The sequence below is a fragment of the Schistocerca americana genome, chromosome X (assembly GCF_021461395.2).
Source record: "Schistocerca americana isolate TAMUIC-IGC-003095 chromosome X, iqSchAmer2.1, whole genome shotgun sequence".
Classification (NCBI taxonomy): Eukaryota; Metazoa; Arthropoda; class Insecta; order Orthoptera; family Acrididae; genus Schistocerca; species Schistocerca americana.
This window is the reverse complement of record NC_060130.1, coordinates 701,252,043-701,270,552: the sequence shown is the minus strand read 5'-3', so window position 1 is coordinate 701,270,552 and position 18,510 is coordinate 701,252,043.

Below are 18,510 nucleotides of genomic sequence, written 5' to 3'. Positions count from 1 at the left end.
ATTCCCACAACAACACATTTTGACCCATGAGCAGTCAAATAAAATATACTCATCAACAAAATCATTGTTTTGAAGACTAACTAGATTTATGGCCTATGGGGCTTATATGCACGTGTAAAAACCGCTACTCTGGTACTGTCTGCCAACTATGGTAGGGCACATCAGTCTGGAGTGGTGGCTGCCAATTGCCATAGTCTGCATCTGTCTGTTTCCCACCAATTTGTGAAAAAGTAGGACATGAGCTGAAAATAGAGTGTCCCAAGAAATAAGTAACTCATAGACCAAAAATTTAAAGCCAGATGTTTTCTGGGAAATAAGTAGGTCCTGTTTTTTAATAGGGAGGCCATAGCGCCCACCGGTTCTGATGCAGCCAAACACTGACGTAAAAATGGAATTGAAGTAGGTCAGGGGGTGGCTACATCAGAACTGGTGGGCGCATACTACTTGTAGTGATGTTGGACTCTGGCATCTGTAATGAAATCGACATTGTAGCTCATCCCAAAGGTGTGCTACTGGGAGTAGTAAGTGGATACGTTGAACACAGTTGGTATGTTTTTATTGCAGATACTTTTTATGAATTAATTAAATTAATTATATCATATGTACACAATATAATTAGTATAATTAATTGGTAAAAAGGGTAAGCAATAAAAATATATCAAGTGCACTGAATGTACCCACTTACTACTTATATATCTCTATTCACATCAATTCTGAGCATACTAGAACTAATTTTTTTTAAAATTACAAGTCATGAAATTCATTATCGTTTTTTAAAATATTTTCATTCCTAAGGATATCGTCTTCAAAATAATTAAGATCGTTCGAAAGAATATTAACATAAGGAATAAAAAAAATTGAATATTTACTAGTAAACGTTTCATGGTTTGAATCCCCTCACCCTCATGTTTGGTATCCACTCAAGGATAAAAACGTTACTTTAATTTCACTTGTATCTCAAGCAGCGCACATTGAAAACGATAATAACTAATTTAAATAGTATAAATTGAATTTTCAACTGTTAAGATTGTGCCATTGGAAATATGTGGTACATGTTAACTTTTGAAAATGAATTTTAGCCATATCGCTTAATTAATAGCCATAATTCCTTAGTCGATATTAGTGGTTTAAACCTTGAGTTATAATATAATAGGCAAAATACGCTTAAAAACTTCATATTAAACTTCGCTATGCTGGTGACATCTAGTAATCAGAATCTGAGACTTCCTTGTGTGCCAACACAGTGAATATAACTGCGTGTCAAGCAAGAGCTACTGTGTGAGTGAGATGGTGATAAGGAGGTGGAGCAAAGTGGAAGGTGTGGCCAAATCACCCATGCCTAGCTCACACAGCTGAGACGTGAGACATATATGCAGCAGCTGCCACCTGGTCAGTTATATAGATTGATTGTTGTTTATTTCACAGCTGAGTACCAACCGATTTTAAAAATTCAAAATGCTACCATAATTTACATGAAAAGGGCTGTCCAGAAAAAAATATAATGAATAAAATGAAATATCATCTACTAATTAATAATGTTCAGTAAGCATTCTGTGTTGATAATCCCACATTAATCTTTTGCCAAATATGACTATATAGAGAAGTGTGTCTTTTGGTGTCTTTGCCTTTTACCCTGTAACAATATTTTTTCTGCGTGTCATGTTAATCACATGTATAGGGTAATTTGTCATGAAGTTATACGAATCTATAACAACATCTCTTTTCAGTCGAATAACTCATTTAAAATCGAGAAAAGCATCATAAGCTTTCAAATAATTATCTGGTGCTGCTAAATTTCATGCTTTTTAAGGAAATATTTCGTTTCTTCTGTTTATCAACTATAGATTTTGCAACTTTATGTGATCATATTTCGATGAATCAGACAATTGGTTACTTTTTCGATTAGTTTGAAACACAACAAAAATAAAATAAAGCATAACATACTGTGTTTAGTTGTAGCAATTTGTAAGACATTGCCCAAAATTTTCCTTCTTACTTTAACCAGCAACTTGCACAGTTTGTAGTTCATAGAAAGATATCAGAATTTTAGAATTTTTCAGTATATTTTCTAGTTACTCAAACTCGTAATTCGGTTCTTATTTAACAATAGGCCTACGAATTTCCATAGATTCTAGCACGATTTTACTTTCTTTTGGAAGTTTATCTTTTATCTTAACTCCAGCATTATTGTAGTAAACCCAATTAAGACGAGCATCTGCAGCACTGGAACTCAAGTAAAAATTACAGTAAGATCTACTTCCCATTAAATTTCTTTATAGTCCCCAAAGAAACTAAAAAGCATATTCAGTGGATAAAGCACTTCATTTTTTTTACTTATAATTTACCATTACTAAGGATATTTCCTTCCACATTTATTTTATCATTAAGAAATGAAGTCAAATACAGCAAAACTGATGATGACATAAAAGGATGATCTGTTCTAGACATAATGTTAATTCCTTCCTTTATGTTTATAAAATGAAATAGCTCCCCCACTTATTTACCAATTAATTTTTTATTAGATTTTCGATCATAAATTGGATGATTTGTGCCATCAGCTCCAATAACACTGATGCTTATCTACAACTGAGCATGATTTGGATGAAGCCATACATTTCCAGTATTCAATTTAATTCCTGTATCCTTGTCAGTAATATTTAGAGTATTTTTTGATTTCTCATTCACAGGGAATAAGTGGAACTAATAGCTCTCAATCTTGTTGATTTAATTTGGATAAAATTTTTAATGATATTTCTAAAAGAACTGTTATACAACCTCCATTGAATTCAATTAAATGATCATTTTCATAACTTATAGTTATTTCTAATTCCCATATCCTATCAAAAATTGGAATATATACAGGATAATGTGATTCATGAATTATTTGGCCACAATAATCAGCATTAGCCTTGACTGAAGCAATAATAATAATTTCTCAATGAAAACGATCAATATGTTTTATAAAACATTCCATCAGCTAGATTAAAATTTATATTGATTAATTCGAATGGAATAATTTTAGGAAGATCGTTACCAACAGTTTTTTACCACCTTCAATAGTATGGTTACTAAATCCAAGCACACTAATAATACTATCTTTTATAGCCATATATAATTTAATGTCACTCTCAATAATCATTCTATTTAAAAGTCCATCTGCTTTAATGTGTATATTAGGCTTTTTTGAATGAATACATTTTTCCAAGCTTTCCAAACTATTTTGGTCAACAGGAATTTCTATCGTTTCTCCACCAAAATATAATTTTTTTATATGTTTTTGTGTAATGTTTGGAGCTGGTGCAACGTTATTAAAACTTTCTCATATAGGTACAATCTTGTTTGAGAACAGATAACTCAGTTCTACGAAGCTCATGGTATTGCGGTAGTGTTCTTGCTTCCTGCGCACGGGGTCCTGGGTTCGATTCCCGACTGGGTCAGGGATTTTCTCTGCCTTGAGATGACTGGGTGTTGTGTGTCTTTCATCATCATTTCATCCTCATTCACTCGCAAGTCGTCGTAGTGGCGTTAAAGAACTTTTGGTGCTGTGGCCAAACAGCCCCACGAGGGGTCTCCCGGCCACCAATGCCATACACTCATTATTATTACTAACACTCAGTTGAAATAGGTGAGTCGTTTAATATTAATAAAATTTTATTTAATTAAATGAAAACAGATTAGGGACCAAAAGTAGAATTCCAGAGAGAAATCAAAAAGTAAACATGGAAAACTTTTACCTGATTCTATTCGATATGATGTAATAAGTTCAAGCGTTTGTGTAAAAACATTAATGATTGACAATTGTATTCTAGCTTCAGGTTGGTTGAACTGGAATCAAATTAATCACTTGTATGTTTATTGAAAAAGTTTAGATGAACTGGAATACCAAGAATTTATAATAATGTGTAAATAAATTTGAAGATAAAACTAATGAGAAGATTACTGCATGTATTGAAAACAATGATGAAATTATACCACTACAACAGTGTCAAGATAATTCACATATAGTATCTGATGACTTCTTTCTTGAAAATCAAGATGTAGTTAAGGCATATTTTACTAGAGGAAGATATAAAGGAATAGATAGTTTTTATTTAGCTCAGACATATTCAAAAATAGGAAAACAATTAGTTAGAGAAAATTGAATTTTTTAAATATCTCCAGACAAGATGATACAAATGTAAATCATATTTACGATGAAGTTTTTGGTGGTAATTTATAATTTGATGATTTTAAAGAAATGTGTAGTAAATTTTGGAATGATCAGTCCGGATTTTTTGTAATAAGTGTGAGTGGGAAACCTAATGAAGGGAAATACAGGTATCGGATAAAAGATTTCCAAACATGTTTTTTTTTCCTTATTAAAAGAGCACTTTAAAAGATTACATTGCATATTGCATGATTTTGGCATTTTACTTGAACATATAAATGAATTCAAAGATACTCTTGACTATACAACAGAATATGAAAAATTAGGAAAGATTAGTCATCTAGTGCTTGTTCATGGTCTGGTAAGGAAGGTTGAGAGATTGTAGGGCACTCTCACTTCTGATACGGTGTTATGATGCTTAATGTTCCTAGGGAAGACGATCTTTCCTACTTGGTTGCTATGCTGGATACGATCTCTTGCGTGTGTGCTCTAGTGAAGGAATAGTGATAAGCTTTACCTGCATTCAAAGGAAGAGGTTGCTGAGTTAATTGACTGCAGTAAAAGCATACGGCAGCTGAGGAACGAGGAGAGCGTTTTTTCTGTGGAACCTGGGTGAAAACGTTTTTGGACTGCCCAGTCCCTCGGTCTCATTGTGAAGACACGTCCAGGTAGGTTGACTAGAGCCAAGGAGTCACTGGAGCTATGGGCAGAGCATTGATGACTGGTAATAAACCAGAGGATGGGCCCTTGTTGGGTAGGAAGCCAATGAGAGGGCTGTGAGTTTCTGCGAATTTCTGTGGGACAGGTCTGTGGCGATCAGGCGTTCAGACTCTGCTCCAAAACATATTTGTGAAGGCACGAGGCCTTTAGCGAGTTTATGACCATTCTTTGGAAACTTCGACATGGACGCAACATGGGAGATAACGATCTCTTTATGGAGGGCTTGGTTCCATCCAGGCCATGCTTTTAGCAAAGACATGGCGTAAACGCGTGGGAAAGAGGCCGCGAAGCTGAATCTTTTTTCCTTTTCACCCAATTAACTTTGAAAGTCACTGGTTGGTCAAATCTGTGTATGCAGAGCAGGGGGCGCTCTCCCAGCTTCCAATTCCGCGCTCCAGCTCGTGATTGGTTTGTACTAAAGTAGGAGTAGTCAAAGATGTAAATGTGCTATGCTACCGAGCTGGAGAGCAAAACTGAGAGAATGAGGATACACTCGTAATGGCACTTTGCTAGTAAATAACAGCAGGTCTTTACCTAAACAATGAGACTTGTGTCCTTTGTTAGTGTGCCACTTAGAGCCTGTGCCAGTCATTGTCTGAACTGTCAGAGGTAGTGCTTACTGCATCATGCACACAACAACTGACGTGTGGTTGTACTTACTAGTTTTGAGTCGGTCGTCTAAGCATTTGACATATTCTGTCACACATAATCATGTCATGGAGTCAAATTGGTTTGGCAGACCAGCAAACGGGTCCATCTGCACACTGGAATTCACCAGGGTTTCAGAGGCTCATAGGTAAGTACCTGCAAGCCGAATTGGACAAACATGAGACCGGGCATTTGCATTGTTTCAGGCGAGCACTTTTAATAATAGATTGTTGCTGTCCATGAGTGCAGTCGCCGAGCGCATCCTGGTGTGCCGCCCTGACCAGCAGAAGGGTAAAGTAATCGCTGCTACGGTGTGGGGCTCCAATATATCCTTCTCAGCACCCTGTTCTTTGGAACCATATTTTTCTTTATGGAATAGCAGAGTACAGATGCTTGATAGTAATGTAGTTTTTGGGCCATATCACGGATTCACATGTATGAAGTCAGATAATGCGATTAGTTTTGGTTAATGTTGTGTGTTGAGCTCCAGCTGATCACTTTGTTCACCATAGACCCCATATTATTGAACACGTTTGTCAAACAAAAAAATGTTTGTGTGGCATTTCTTTAGCCATATTTTGTCATGTGATGTTAAGAATGGATAAATCAATCGTTATTTAGAACACAAGTCCTCCCAGCGTTCTGGTTAACATTACCTTTGCCACTTTATTGAAGTCTTGATTGCAACTGAAAGACAGAAGCTTGCAAGATAACTGTTGGCCATATGTGTTTGGTTGCCTTTTTTTTGGTAAGTGTAAAAGCAGAAGCCACTATCTCATTAGTTTCTATAACCCCACACATAAAAAATTAACAAATGTTTTTTATCCTTAGCAAAAGTTTTCAAAATGGGAAAAACAATCAAGAACTGAATATGAAAAATACAAAAAAGAACATCAGCCTGTCATTGATGCAGTAGAAAATGTTAGAGGTGGAATCAGAGTTTTTGACGATAACGTACTGAAAGCTATTGAAGGAAATAGAGAAGTTGAAAAACAAATGGGTTCATATTGGCAAAGATATTTAGAAGATTTTAGAGATGTACCAGGATTTGTAAGTAAAAAGTATGAATGGTCTCATGATCATCCTGCTATGTGTGACTAGACATTAAGTGAATTAAAAATGCAAGAGGCATTGAAGAAGTATGAAGAAGATATTAAAGACAGAAAAAAAGAAGTCCCAAACTAGAGGTGGAAGTAGAAAAATAATTACAAATTAAAGAATGTTAAAGTGTATTAATTTCAGTGAAGAAAAAGTTTTTGAATTGAAACATGTTGGTATATTTAAATACTTTGGTAATTTACCAGTAAAATTTGAGAGAGATAAATTAATTATCAGTGGAGAAAAATATGATGGTTTAGATGGATCAATGAATCTGGTAATTAACAAACAGATTATTTTGGATAATATGGTTGAAAAATTTGATGCTGATGATTTATCAAATTATACAGGTATATTATCCAATTTTAGAGCAATTTATTAAGATATTAATTCAAATAAAATAAGTTCAAGAAAGGTAAAAAGTATAAACTTTGATAAAAGAAATTGCTGTAGATTATTTTCCAAAATTAAGACTACCACTTTGAAGTTTAGATTTATCGGTAGGGAAGAAAGGTAACAGCATAATAAAAACTATACAGAAAAACCAACAGAATATATTTGGATGACTCATGATAGAGCTTTAATCGAGAGATTATCAGTTATTCATAGAGAAGATTTATCAGGCAATAACAACTGTTATAATGGAAAAGTGAGAATGATACAAATTTTAACAAATAAATTTAACAAGTTTATTATAAATGATTTAAAAGGAATTCTGGTTGGGCCACCCTCTCCCCAAGGGAAGTGGCGGGTTCAGCAGTGTTCGCGTCACACGAGGCACAGGGTCAATGTGGAGGCTGGCTGTGTGGCATCGCCCACTCTGCCTGTGAGTGGACATGTGGCCCCATGGCACATGGGGGGAGGGGTTTATTAGTGATTGGGAGCTCTAATGTTAGATGGGTGATGGAGCCCCTTAGGGAAATAGCGGAAAGGTCGGGGAAGAAGGCCAGTGTTCACTCTGTCTGCTTGCCAGGGGGTCTCATCCAAGATGTGGAGGCCGGCGCCGATAGAGAGCACTGGGTGCACCTGACTGCAAATTGTTGCTCATGTCGGCACCAATGACTCCTGCTGTATGGATTCAGAGGTCATCCTCAGTTCATACAGGTGGTTGGCGGAATTGGTAAACGTGGAAAGCCTCGCTCGCGGGGTGGAATCTGAGCTAACTCTTTGTAGTATCGTTCCCAGAACCGATTGCGGTCCTCTGGTTTGGAGCCGAGTGGAAGGCTTAAACCTGAGGCTCAGACGATTCTGCGGAGATCTGGGGTGCAAATTTCTCGACCTCCAATATCGGGTGGAGAAATGTAGGGAGCCACTGAATAGGTCAGGCGTGCACTACACGCAGGAAGCGGCTACAAGAGTAGCGGAGTACGTGTGGAGTGCACATTGGGTTTTTTTAGATTAGAGAATTCCCTCTCTAAGCCCGACAAGACGCCTCCTGAGACGCGACAAAGTAGTAGTAGGCAAAACACAATAGGGAATAGCAATATTAATGTGGTAACAGTAAACTGCAGGAGCGTCTATAGAAAGCTCACAGAACTGCTCTCATTAATAAACGGTCACAATAACCACATAGTACTAGGGACAGAAAGTTAGCTGAAACCAGATGTAAACAGTAATGAAATTCTAAACTCAGATTGAGACAGGCTGGACAGTTAAGGGGGAGGCGTGTTTGTAGCGATAAAAAGTGCAATAGTATCGAAGGAAATTGACGGAGATCGGAAATGTGAAATAATTTGGGTGAAGGTCACGGTTAAAGCAGGCTCAAACATGGTAACTGGATGTCTCTATAGGCCCCCTGGCTCAGCAGCTGTTGTGGAAGAGCAAGTGGAGGAAAATTTGGAAAATATTTCCAGTAGATTTCCCGACCATGTTATAGTTCTGGGAGATTTTAATTGGCCAGATATAGACTGGGAGACTCAAAAGTTTATAACAGGTGGCAGGGACAAAGAAACCAGTGAAATTTTTTAAGCACACTGAAAACTACCTAGAGCAGTTAAACAGGGAAGCGACTCGTGGCGATAACATATTAGACCTTCTGGTGACAAACAGACCCGAAATATTTGAAACAGTTAACGCAGAACAGGGAATCAACGATCATAAAGCAGTTACTGCATCGATGATTTTTGGAGCACGTATTATGTTTGTGTATAATGACTTTTCTGGAGACTAGAAATCTACTCTGTAGGAATCAGAATGGGTTTCGAAAAAGACGATCGTGTGAAACACAGCTCGCGCTATTCGTCCACGAGACTCAGAGGGCCATAGACACGGGTTCCCAGGTAAATCCGTGTTTCTTGACTTCCGCAATGCGTTTGATACAGTTCCCCACAGTCGTTTATTGAACAAAGTAAAATGGTTCAAATGGCTCTGAGCACTATGGGACTTAACTGCTGAGGTCATTAGTCCCCTAGAACTTAGAACTAGTTAAACCGAACTAACCTAAGGACATCACAAACATCCATGCCCGAGGCAGGATTCGAACCTGCGACCGTAGCGGTCTTGCGGTTCCAGACTGCAGCGCCTTTAACCGCACGGCAAACAAAGTAAGAGCATATTGACTATCAGACCAATATTGTGATTGGATTGAAGAGTTCCTAGATTACAGAACGCAGCATGTCATTCTCAATGGAGAGAAGTCTTCTGAAGTAAGAGTGATTTCAGGTGTGCCGCAGGGGAGTGTCGTAGGGCCGTTGCTATTCATAATATACATAAATGACCTTCGGAAGTTCACAGAGGCTTTTTGCGGATACTGCTGTAGTATATCAAGAGGTTGTAACAATGGAAAATTGTACTAAAATGCAGGAGGATCTGCAACGAATTGACGCATGGTGGAGGGAATGGCAATTGAATCTCAATGTAGAAAAGTGTCATGTGCTGCGAATACGTAGAAAGAAAGATCCTTTATCATTTAGATACAATATAGCACGTCAGCAACTGCAAGCAGTTAATTCCATAAATTATCTGGGAGTAGGCATTAGGAGTGATTTAAAATGGAATGATCATATAAAGTTGATCGTCGGTAAAGCAAATGCCAGACTGAGATTAGTTGGAAGAATCCCAAGGAAATGCAATCCAAAAACAAAGGAAGTAGGTTACAGTACACTCGTTCGCCCACTGCTTGAATACTGCTCACCGGTGTGGGATCCGTATCAGATAGGGTTGATAGAAGAGATAGAGAAGATCCAACAGAGAGCAGCGCGCTTCGTTACAGGATCATTTAGTAATCGCAAAAGCGTTACGGAGATGACAGATAAACTCCAGTGGAAGACCCTGCAAGAGAGACGCTCAGTAGCTGGGTATGGGCATTTGTTGAAGTTTCGAGAACATGCCGTCACTGAGGAGTCAAGCTGTGTATTGCTCCCTCCTATGTATATCTCTCGAAGAGACCATGAGGATAAAATCAGGGATATTATAGCACACACAGAGGCATACCGTCGATCTTTCTTTCCACGAACAATAAGAGACTGGAATAGAAGGGAGAACCGATAGAGGTACTCAAAGTACCCTCCGCCACATACCGTGAGGTAGCTTGCGGAGTATGGATGTAGATGTAGATGTAGATGTTTGAATAACTTGCCACATACATTCTGCCAAAGTGGAAATTATAAAAAGATATTAGTTAAGACATTAATTAATAGATTACCTTTTGCAATCAAGATTCAAGAATTTTATTCACCATAGATCATTTTACAATGATATAGACTTAGTCACAGAGGATGTAGTAGTACATACATGATAATAAAAAAACTAATGTCAGTACATTGAGGTGTATATTGTAAGCATGGCAATATACCAGTTTACATCAGGACAGTTTCTAGAAGTTAATGTAACAAGCTATACTTTACTATAATATAATATAGTATAGTATAGTATCCCCTGTACATAGTGTATTGTGTATTGTATACACTATGTAATTACACATGACTTAACCACAGCACATAATAATATGTTTAACTACAGAAGACTTTTAAATGCTAATATATTCCTCAGGCATCTAAAAGAATTCCTTAATGGTATAAAATGGACGATCTCACAGCCAGCTGTATCATTTAATTTCAAAAAATTTGATATCCATAGACTGAACATGAACTGTCAGTTTATTGAACGTTTTAAGTGGGTTTACTTCATGGAAATTTCCTGTTCTTGCTACTCTGTGGCAGCCAAGATGGCGGCAAGTGATGTTGTTCAATCATGTGAAGCGTGCAAAAAAATTAGTAAAACGACAGATATAGTGCTAGTTTGTGGATTATGGTGTAATAAATCCTTTCACAACGAGTGTGTAGGCGTTAGTAACAGTGAAGCTCGTACACTAGCGTGCTCTAAAGACCGAATTAAGTTTCACTGTGTGTCCTGCGAAAAGAGGTTAAGTAGCGAAAATTTACATGAACCTAAAGTGCAGAAACACAAAAGTGATATTGAAGTGAACGGTGATGTAAAATCATTACAATACTTACAAAATATACTCAAGTTAACAAATAAAATATCGGAAGATAACCTATCAATGAATAAAAAGTTGGATACAATTATCAGTGCTGATACCAAGATTGAAGAATTGCAGTCTCCAAAATATAATGTAAACATATGTGAAAAACCACTTGTAAACGGTGCTGACTCCTTGGAAAGTGGTTATAGCAAAGTAAGTGAATTTGTGCAGGAAAACATTGGTACTGCAAACGGTAAACAAACGGATTTGGCGGCAGATAAACATAAACACCATGTTGTGGTTAATGTGCTGTGCAACCCAACTCACACATCCAAAACAACTGTCGGTGATCGAGAAAATGTCGTTGATGAATGCTGTAATAATGTAAGTAGTGACAGAAACTGTTCAAATCCCTTTCTTCAACAAGGAAAACAGATCATTCCGGACGAAAAAACTCCAATCGTAAATGGTAATCAAACTATCATGGAATCTAACGAGTGTTTTGATGTAAACAATATATCGGTCAACAAAACAGGATCTGGCGTTAATAAAGACGAAAATAGTCTCTACAACTCTGCAAATTCCTCAGAAAATAAACTCTCACCCAATACAGAGTGGCCTATAGTAAGTTCTAGGAAAAAAAAGTGTTCGTCATAGGGACAAGAAAACCCCAACAACTTCTGCAGAACAACAAATCAATAACACAGCGCTAAATACAGCTATACCATGCAAACTGCCACAGACAGTGACTATCAGATCAACTCCTCCAACCAATTCCATCTCAGTAGTCGAAAATTCAAGTGTTAGTGACAGGAAAAATAAAATAATAGGCACTGGTGATGACCAAGGAATGCTGTACGGGGAAAAGAGAGCATGGTTTCATTTAGGAAAGGTGAAAAGTGGAACGACAACAGAAAACGTAATTAACTTTTTGAAGAAAATCCTACCAGGTCATAGCAACTTTCATGTAGAAAAATTGGAATCTAAGTGTGTAAATAGTAGTTTTAAGATTGGTGTAGACTTTCATCTAAAAGACAAGCTAATGGACACTGCTGTATGGCCCAAAAATGTTGTAATTAAGCGTTTTTTATTCTGGAGACCAACCATTATGCCAATAAAATAGATTATGAAGTTAAAAACAAGGATCAAGGATCACTGTACAAGAATGTTGCTAGTACTGAAAACACTATGCCTATAATCATTGCAAGTGTAAATGTGCAGTGCATAAGAAACAAAATGGATCTCCTATCGTTTTTTATAGAAGAAATTAAACCAGATGTTTTATGTATTTGTGAACACTGGCTAGCTGAAGCAGAAGATGATTTCTATAAATCTGTTGAATACTTAGACATGGCCAGTGCTTGGTTTCGAAGAACTGCAACCCATTGTGGGGTCTCTGTGTATGCCAACAGAGATCATAGCATCAAGGAAATCGATTTAAGCAGTTTTTGTGTGGATTTTGATCTTGAATTAGCTGCACTGTTATTAACAACTATTGATTTAGTTGTTGTTGCTGTGTTCCATTCTCCAGATGGTAACTTCGAGAATTTTATTGGACATATGGAGAACTGTTTGTGTTACCTAACACGCCTACAGTCAAAAATCGCACTGTGTGGAGATTTTAACATACACATAGGTGATGAAGATGCCAGAGAGAGGGTCTTTATGAGATTAATTACCAGTTATGGGTTGTTTATTGCAAATAACATCCCAACACGGGGTGATGCATGCCTGGCCACCATAATCACCAACCTCAATATCTGGGATTATAAACTCATTGTAGTTGAACCTATGATAGCAGATCACTGTGCACTAGTAATGGAAACTAGTATGAGGAGCAAACCGCAGATAAGCACATGGCATTCAAACTACACATTCAAAAGAAGATTTGTTAAAGAAGAGAGACTAAATGATCTCAAAGCAGCTCTGTCTTGTGTAAACTGGCAGCAGAAAACTGCAGAGTTAGTAGGCAGTGATTCTTTCTTATGTCTGTTCCAAACCTTAAAAGCAATATTGGTTGACATGTTTCCGGTAAGACCAGTGAAGAATCCTGTTGACAAATCACAAGGCAGGCAGAAAGTTATCAATGCGAAACAATGGTACACCCCCGAGCACAATAAATTGAAGTGTATTGTAACAATGTGCAAGGACCGAATGAAATCAGCTTTAGACATTCCAGCTAAAGAATTACACCACTGCAACTACCTAAAAGCCAAAAAAGCTTATAGGAAGGCAGTAGAGGAAGTAAAAAAGAAATTTAATGATACATACATTAAAGAGGCCCAAAATCCTTGTACAGCTGCCTGGAATCTTGTAAATGAGAACAGAAAGAAGACTACCTCCTGCTTAAATTCATGTAGCCCTGATGACTTCAATCAATATTTTGTCAGAATAGTGGAAAAGACAGTGAGTGAAATTCCACACTCTGACCTAGATCCGACTGCGAACATAAGAAATGCAGACAGTTGCAGTATTCAAAACTGGAAGGAAGTACACCCTGAAGACATGATAAAAATTGTGAACTCCTACAAACACTCAGAAAGTGTAGTCATCTATGGCATGTCCTCCACACTACTAAAGAAAATTATTGCAGAATTAGCTCACCCACTACCATAGCAATAAACAAATGCCTATCTTCTGGTGTTTTCCCAGACTTCCTTAAACTGGCGCGCGCAGTACCAATATACAGAGTGAGTCACCTAACATTACCGCTTGATATATTTCGTAAACCACATCAAATACTGACGAATCGATTCCACAGACCGAACGTGAGGAGAGGGGCTAGTGTAATTGTTTAATACAAACCATACAAAAATGCACGGAAGTATGTTTTTAACACAAACCTACGTTTTTTTAAATGGAACCCCGTTAGTTTTGTTAGCACATCTGAACATATAAACAAATACGTAATCAGTGCCGTTTGTTGCACTGTAAAATGTTAATTACATCCGGAGATATTGTAACCTAGAGTTGACCCTTGAGTACCACCCCTCCGCTGTTCGATCGTGTGTATCGGAGAGCACCGAATTACCTAGGGATTCTAAGGGAACGGTGATAGACCTTAGGTACAGAAGAGACTGGAACAGCACATTACGGTCCACATGCTAACACCTTTTTATTGGTCTTTTTCACTAACGCACATGTACATTACCATGAGGGGTGAGGTACATGTACAAACGTGGTTTCCGTTTTCAATTACGGAGTGGAATAGAGTGTGTCCCGACATGTCAGGCCAATAGATGTTCAATGTGGTGGCCATCATTTGCTGCACACAGTTGAAATCTCTGGCGTAATGAATGTCATACACGCCGCAGTACATCTGGTGTAATGTCGTCGCAGGCTGCCACAATACGTCGTTTCATATCCTCTGGGGTTGTAGGCACATCACGGTACACATTCTCCTTTAACGTACCCCACAGAAAGAAGGCCAGAGGTGTAAGATCAGGAGAAGGGGCTGCTTCCTCCACGTCCTATGTAACGCCCGTCGAACATCCTGTCAAGGGTCAGCCTAGTGTTAATTGCGGAATGTGCAGGTGCACCATCATGCTGATACCACATACGTCGACGCGTTTCCAGTGGGACATTTTCGAGCAATGTTGGCAGATCATTCTGTAGAAACGCGATGTATGTTGCAGCTGTTTGGGCCCCTGCAATGAAGTGAGGACCAATGAGGTGGTCGCCAATGATTCCGCACCATACATTTACAGTCCACGGTCGCTGTTGCTCTACCTGTCTGAGCCAGCGAGGATTGTCCACGGACCAGTAATGCATGTTCCGTAGATTCACTGCCCCGTGGTTTCTGAAACCCGCTTCATCGGTAAACAGGTAGAACAGCAACGCATTCTCTGTTAATGCCCATTGACAGAATTGCACTCGATGATTAAAGTCATCACCATGTAATTGCTGATGTAGCGACACATTAAACGGGTGATAGCGGTGACGATGCAGTATGCGCATGACACTACTTTGACTCAGTCTGCCGGCTCTCGCAATGTCCCATGTACTCATGTGTGGGTTCATGGCAACAGCAGCTAACACACCAACTGCACCCGCTTCTCCTGTGACGGGCCTGTTGCGGACCCGTTTGCGTGCTACGACCATACCTGTTGCATACATTTGGCGGTAGATGTTTTGCAATGTGCGGCACGTTGGATGCTCTCTGTCCGGGTACCGTTCTGCATACACCCTGCAGGTTTCAGCTGCATTTCGTCGACACTCGCCATAGATGAGTATCATCCCCGCCTTTTCAGAGCTCACATACACCATGGTCACAGTTCCTACAACACTACACTATCACAGACGTCTGGTAACACGGTGTACTACAGTTGGCCTGCGTGCGGAGACGAATGCAGCATAACAATAGCAGCAAGCGCTACATGCAGACACTGCGACAGCTAAACCAAACCACAACAGTGCACTACAGCCACACTCGTAAACACAGTCGTCATCGTAAACATGTCCCTGCAGATGCTGCTCGCCGACTGTGGCCCGTGTTTGTTACAACACGCAACTGAACGTCGGAGGTTTCAAGCGTCAACTTTAGGTTGCAATATCTCTGGATGTAATTAACATTTTACAATGCAACAAACGGCACTTATTACGTAGTTGTTTATATGTTCAGATATGCTAACAAAACTAACGGGGTTCCATTTAAAAAAAACGTAGGTTTGTGTTAAAAAACATACTTCCGTGCATTTTTGTATGGTTTGTATTAAACAATTATGCTAGCCCCTCTCCTCATGTTCGGTCTGTGGAATCGGTTCGTCAGTATTTGATGTGGTTTACGAAATATATCCAGCGGTAACGTTAGGTGACTCACCCTGTATAACAAGGGGGATCCATGCGAGGTGTCCAGCTTCAGACCAATCTCAGTGGTACCAGTACTAGCCAAAGTTACTGAGTCTGTGATGCACTGCCAGGTACTGAATTACTTTGAAGAAAACAACTTATTCGAAAACACACAGCACGGATTCCGCAAAGGGCGATCAACAGTGACAGCCACACTGGACTTATTAAAAACGATTCGACAGAGTTTTGAAGAGAGAGAGAGTGTGGCACTGACACTCTGTGACCTCAGCAAAGCCTTTGACTGCATCTCACACACAACACTAATAGCCAAGTTAAAATGCTATGGTGTTGGTGGTGTTGTTCTATCAATACTCCAATCTTATTTGGAAAACCGAAAGCAGGTAGTATCAGTGCACGGAGCAACTTCTCTTGAACAAAAACTGGAACATGGAGTGCCCCAGGGATCAGTCTTAGGACCTCTCCTATTCCTCATATATGTCAATGATATGAGATGTAATAGTCAAATGTTGCAGTTTGCAGATGACACTACCCTTATTGCCAAAGGACATACAGCCGCAGAAGCTCTTGGTGCGTCAAATTTGATGTTTGAAGAAATAAAAGAATGGTTTGTAATAAACAAAATGAAGATCAATGAAGAAAAAACCCAAAATTTCATATGCAGTCTAACCAACATTGAAGATCAAGAAAACATGGAGACTGTCAGACTACTGGGCTTCAAGATTGACAACAAACTCTCCATGAATCCATGAATGATTACACTGCATATGTACGCACCAAACTTTCTCGTGTGATATACCTCTTGAGGAAGTTGAAAAGGCTAATAACTGACCAGTTTCTCATAATAGTCACCCTGCACTCTTCCACAGCCACATTAGCTATGGACTGTTGTTGTGGGGACACTGCTCAGGCAGCAAAGATGTGTTGCTATTACAAGAAAAAGCCATCAGGATCATATCCTCTAGCAAAAAACTGGACCACTGTAAGCCTATTTTCACCAGGCTAGGCATAATGACTGTTTTTAGCCAGTATGTGTTTTTCTGCCTCATTTATATAAAAGAAAATCAAAGGAATTTTAGCATAAGGCGAGAAATACATAATCATGACATTCGCTGTAAGAGGAACATTGAAGTGCCAAGGTGTCGCCTATCAAGTACACAAGACAGCTTTCCAACAGTCGCCCTAAAAATGTACAATCAACTGCCTCCAGAAGTGAAATCCCTGCCACCTGAATTATTTCGGAAAAAAATTGCTCAGGACCTGAAACAACAACCACTATATTCCTTGGAAGAATTTTTTTTAACAGTGGTTCTAGTGAATGGACAAAATAATAAATATTGTTATGTTTTATATATAATTTTGCCTAAATTTAATCTTCTTTTTATGTTCTCATTTTAATTTTGTGTTTTACTTAAAGTACATATTTTGCCAAAATGAAACTTTATGTGTGATCTACATGGTCTTGTGAACATTTTGCTTTATGGTATTTTCATTTGCTGCTATGAAGTTTTACTTTCCTGTTTAGTTATATTTCATTTTATCTATGTTCTGTGTGTTTTTGTGCACTGCATAAATATTTTCTTTTATTTGTAATATAAATTTTGTATATGGTGTTGTATAAATGTTAGTTGATAAACATTGTATTTCTGACGCAGTCTGTCCAGTCATGGCTGGTAAATGACGAAGATATAGTAATAAAGTAATAAAGGAATGTCTAAATTACCCTTAGCTCTGGTGTTCTGGTCATGTATTTCCCCTCTGGCAACAGAGTCTGAAATATTATTTTCAATATAGAGTACAGACACATAAATGTATAAATTTGTAGTTGTGAGTATTCTGAGTCTGGAAAATAAAGGACGACAGTGCTCTCTGTGACCTCTTTTATATATTATGTGTAAGACTTTTTTGTATTTTCAAAATGTTCTCGATGTGTGGGGAGTGCATTCATATAATCAGAACATATGAAATACGTGATTGGAATAGTCCAAAGTATGTAACCCTAAGGTACTCCTAGCTCACTACCTCCCTCGGTTTCAAGATAAGGTATGCCACCTGGGATATTTTTTCACATGTGTGATTAAGAAGTTCCTCCCAACAGACTTTTGAGTCAATGTAAATACGTAAGTGTTTTACTGACATATTGCCTACTTCATATGACATTCCTGTAAAAAGTTGTTGGGTTCTATCAGAATTTCACAGGAACTTATTGACTGCAAAACAGTCTAGGGTCATATCAAGTGTTCCTTTTGTTATGCTATTCATATTTGGAATGTTCTGATGTGTGGTAAGCAGTGTGTCAGTGTATCTATCTAGCTATAGATTTAGTGATCTAGGAATCAAATTAAATGAAAGATTTGCTAGAGGGAATCATGGAATAAATCCACTAGATGGAGCTTGCATATAGCAAAAAAAAAAAAAAAAAAAAGATTTACAAGAAAGACAAAAAGCAGATAAAAAATTCAACCAGTTACAAATGAAAGAATGCACACTTCAAATTCTTCAATTGGAGAAAAATTAGCAACAACTGCACTTAGAGAAAAAATATATGCATGGACTAAATTAGGCATTGGTTTCGATGTTGATGATAATGAATAGGGCTTATAAAAATATTGATTCTCATAAAAAACTTTGTCGATATAAATGAGTAACATTACCATGGATCATGCTT